This window comes from Emydura macquarii, unplaced genomic scaffold, assembly GCF_026122565.2.
Source record: "Emydura macquarii macquarii isolate MOO-44397 ecotype Brisbane River unplaced genomic scaffold, CSIRO-AGI_Emac_v2 contig_273, whole genome shotgun sequence".
NCBI lineage: Eukaryota > Metazoa > Chordata > Testudines > Chelidae > Emydura > Emydura macquarii.
This window is the reverse complement of record NW_027130410.1, coordinates 31,849-36,434: the sequence shown is the minus strand read 5'-3', so window position 1 is coordinate 36,434 and position 4,586 is coordinate 31,849. Positions and strand designations below refer to the sequence as shown.

The 4,586-nt window shown below is 46.9% G+C and overlaps 1 pseudogene; it reads right to left on the bottom strand.

Moving 5' to 3' along the window:
* Positions 1 to 1,540: 1,540 nt before the first annotated feature.
* Positions 1,541 to 2,473, bottom strand: LOC137153794 (olfactory receptor 5A1-like; annotated as a pseudogene).
* Positions 2,474 to 4,586: the final 2,113 nt, after the last annotated feature.

The following is a 4,586-nucleotide window of genomic DNA, read 5'->3' as shown; positions in this document are numbered from 1 at the left end:
TCTATGATCCTATGATTCTATGTAGGTCTAATTGTCAGTCCTTGGGGGTGTCAGGAGATTACCCATCCAGAAATGTGTCGAGTGACCCCTCTATGAACTCATCTCCATATCCTCTCCGCATTGAACACTATTTCACCCTCCAAAGAAACTCCCAGAGCACCGACTACACATCATGGGAGTCTATAGGGGTCTAATTGTCAGCCTTCACTGGGGATCAGGAGATGCCCCATCGAGCACTAGGTCGAGTGACACCTCTATGAACTCGTCTCGATGCCCTCTCCTTATTAAACACACTTCCACCCTCCACAGAAACTCACAGAGGGCCGACTGACACATCGTGGGAGTTTATAGGATTCTCACTGTCAGCCCTCAGGTGGGATCAGGAGATGAACCATCCAGAAGTGGGTCGAGATACCCCTCTATGAACTTGTCTCGATGCCTTCTCCTCATAGAACACACTTTCACCATCAAAAGAAACTCCCAGAGGGCCAACTGACACATCATGGTAGTTTATGGGGTTCTAATTGTCAGCCATCAGGGGGCATCAGGACGTGACCCATCCAGAAGTGGGTCGAGTGACCCCTCTAGGAACTCATCTCGATGCCTTCTCCCCATTGAACACAGTTTCACACTTCACAGAAAGTCCCAGAAGGCCAACTGACATATCATGGGAGTCTATGGACTAATAATTGTAAGCCCTCAGTGGGGGTCAAGAGATGACTCATCCAGAACTGGTTCAAGTAACCCCACCTCTTTCGAAAGGGGCCAGGGCACTTGAACCTTTGCAGGCAGCAGTGACTCTCAGCCAGCATTGTGAAACAGAAGGTTTATCAGTCGATGGGGACACAGTGTAGAAAAGTTCCTGTTAGCCCAGGAACTCAGCAAATACATCTTTGGTTATTCAGAGCCCTGGCTGCTCCCCCCGAGTCCCAAAGGAGACCAATTTGCTTCCAGCAGCCCACCTTCAGTCACGCCCAGTTGCCCCTCCTCCATCCTTTGTCTCTTTCCCAGGCAAACAGGTCACCTGGCCTCCTCCTCTCATTTTTTTTCTCCAACACCTCCAGCTGGCTCCCTGCGGAGGATGGGCCCTGGCCACCAGTTGCCCGGATACAAAGTGTCTGTGCCAGGAAGCCAGATGGTAGTCACAAACCTGCAATGATCACACACCCTTGTCCCACCGCCTAGACCCTTGAGTGACACATAGGAAAAACTGAGTCACACACACAGCATTCAAACAAAACATTCTGAAGATTTCCACACTTCGTCATGGATGTCAAATAACTATTAAGGGAACAAGGCAGTATTATAGAGGAGGAAACTGAATCATAGAAAGGATATGTGAAATACCCAAGGTCCCACAGTGAGTCAGTGAGAGATCTAAGAACAGAGTCCAGATTTCCTAACCCTCCAGCCAAGTGCTGTGCTATAACCAATGGAAATATTCCATGTCTTCATAGAGTTAAATGTTTAATGACGGACATAAATTAAATGCTTAATAAAATTAAATGCTGAATGAAGGACACAAAGCCATTTTGGGCAGTCACATCTTCCCACTCTTTTCTTTCCAACAAGAAGTAAATTTTCTACCTACCACCCTTTTCAGGGCTTCACGCAATTCTCTGTTCCTCAGGCTATATATGAGGGGATTGACCATGGGGGTCAGCATGGTACAGAAGACCAAGAAGACTTTATTCAGATCTAGGGAGTGGTCAGCGGCTGGTACCACGTACATAACAATCAGAGTCCCGTAGAATGTGGTAACTACTATAAGATGGGATGAGCAAGTGGAAATGGCCTTTTGTGACCTGGCAGTGGAAGGGCGTTTGAGGATGGCTGATCAGATATAAATATAGGACATCACGATTAAAAGGAAGGGCACCAGTGTCTGAGTAGAAGAGAAGAAGAAGGCAACCTTTTCAAAGAGGGTAGTGTCAGAGCAGGCCAGCTTCAGGAGTGGGGAGAAATCACAGAAGAAATGATCTTTTTCGTTGGGGCCACAGAATGTTAAGCCACCGATCCAGGATGCGGCTGCCAGGGAAAGGCACACGCCCTTGCTCATAACAGCTGCATAGCGGAAAAGACTGTGTATGGCTAGATACCAGTCATAAGACCTCATGGATAGAAGAGGACACTCAGCTCCACCCAAGGAACTGAAGAGATAAAACTGGGCCATACATCCACTGAATGAGATCGATTTTTCCTCAGCAACGAAGCCAGCTAACATCCTGGGGAATATGTTGGTTGTGTAGCAGATCTCAAGGAAGGAGAGGTTACCCAGGAAAAAGTACATGGGGGTCTGAAGGCTGTGCTCAGCAGACACGGTGATAAGCAGGAGGCTGTTCCCAGCGAGGGTTAGGAGGTAGACAAATAAAAACAACACAAAGAGCAGGAGCTGTACTTCGTGGCTCTTTGAAAATCCCAGCAGTATGAACTCCGTCACCGACGTTTCATTCCACGGCAGCAGCTTTGCCATTTAGGATTTAGCTGGAGAAAAACGACATGAGAATTCAAATAAGTTTTATGGAGACAAATCTGCAGTTCTTACTCTGTCTTTACTCATTCCTCAGTGAGAGCTAGATTCTGGCCTTACTCCAGTTTGGTGAAATTCACCTCTGTCCACAGGCCAGCACGAGAGCTTTTCTACAGTTAGGCGCCAAGTGCACTTTGGTACAATTCAGGGCAACTGCATCTGTATTCCCCATCTGTGGTCCAGTAGGGGCACCTACTCTTATGCACCCGGCTCCTGAACCATCATCTCTCTTGGGCAGAGACCCACATCTCTCTCCCTTTTGACTGGGGTATTTCCAGGCTGCCCAGTTCCCTCACTGCGTTGTGAATTCCCCTACAACACCGACTGCCTTGGCAGGCCTGCCTTGTCTTTCCTCCTCAAAGGCTCTAAACAATGTAATTACTCACCGTGCAGTTACCAGTCAGTCCTTTCTAAGCAAGCACACTGATTCCCAAGCTGAAAGCATTACAGAGAAAACCTATGAAAAACAACAAAACAACCTACACACCTACTAATAAGCTCGTGAAAGACCATCCCAACTGCAACGAAGGCTCTGTTCTTGGCTCAGAACAAGTACACCTGTGAATCTAGGAGTCACTTCTTTATACACTTTGTGTCTTTGATCTGTCCTCATAGAACAGCTGATCTGTGGACAAAGAGTCCCCTTGCTTAGGGAGAGGCTTCAAAAGGCTGAGTGCTTGCATAACCGGAGGGCTTAAATTTGACATATCCCTCTCCGTAGAGATTTCCCAGAAACCCACTTAACTTAAAAAGTTCACACTGTTTCAAATAGTTCTTTCAAGCTCATCACACTTCCCAAGGTTTTCATTCATCAGGTCTCCTCCTTAGAGATGTCACATTCAATCCACAATAATAAATAAGCATTTGCATTTTTAATACAATGAATTCTAAAGATAATTTAGTTCAATAGGGTGTGGCAAATAATCGGCTCCCCTCTAGTGAGTCCCACGCTTGTACTGTTCGTAGTGGGTCAGGGCGTGTCCAGTACCCACCTTCCCTGAGGAGGGGGTTGGGCCCACCCGCTCCTCCGGGTCCCAGCCCAGGGGCCCTATGAGCAGCAGCTATGTGCTGCTGGCACCATGTTCCCAGCTGCTCTGTCTTCCCTGGGCCAATCTTCCCCTTCCTTCTGGCTCCTTGAGCCGCGTACCTTTCTCTGTCCACAGGACTCTCCACTCTGATCTGTTCCTCCACCTAAGTCAGCACTCCTTATCCTATTCACTGTACAGCACAGCACAGCACAGCACAGCACCCTCAGCTCATGCACTGTTTGGGGGGCGGAGCTTTTATGAAGCTTGGCTGGTCCTTCATTGGCCCCAGCTGCCCTAATTGCCCCTAATGGCACTTAGTTAGTCCGCAGGGAACAGAGCCCTGAGCATTCTTGGGCTCACGCCTGCCCACCCACCCTAGTTTGCAAATAGGACCACTCTCCTACTGTCCTCTGCCCTCACTATCTCACAAGGGTTTAACTTAAGGTCTGCCCAGGAGATTGCAGGAAATTGCCGTGTTTGTCACACTTTTATGCACCATTTAAATTTCATGTGGGACTTTTGCAGTGAATAGGCTTTCTACTGGACAATCCATTTCATCCAATCATTTCATCCACCGACTGGTCTTGTACCCTATGACTACTCCCATTAGTTTCACGTTCAATTCAAGGATGGCAAAATTGGGTTTTAGAGATGCTGATACCAATTACTTCAACTGCAGTCATGGACTCTTAGTACCGCTGGTTGAAGTTTTCTGAATTTCAATGGTTTGGACAAAAAATAAAAATCAGGATGAATTGTTTGCCAAAGTTTTCACAGTAAATTTGTCCCCTTTTTCCAGCAGCTGTAGTACAGATCCCGTCTGAAAATCAGCCCCTAGATCCTAGTTAGTTACATGCAAATAAATTAATCACCATCATCTATAAATAGACATCACTCATCAGTATCAAGTAAAATTAAGAACTGTCAGTGCATTAACTCCTACTCATACCTGGCCAGATTCTTATCCAACTTAAGTCCACTAAAGCCAATGGAGGTAATTCATTTTTACAACAATGCAAATGAGATAA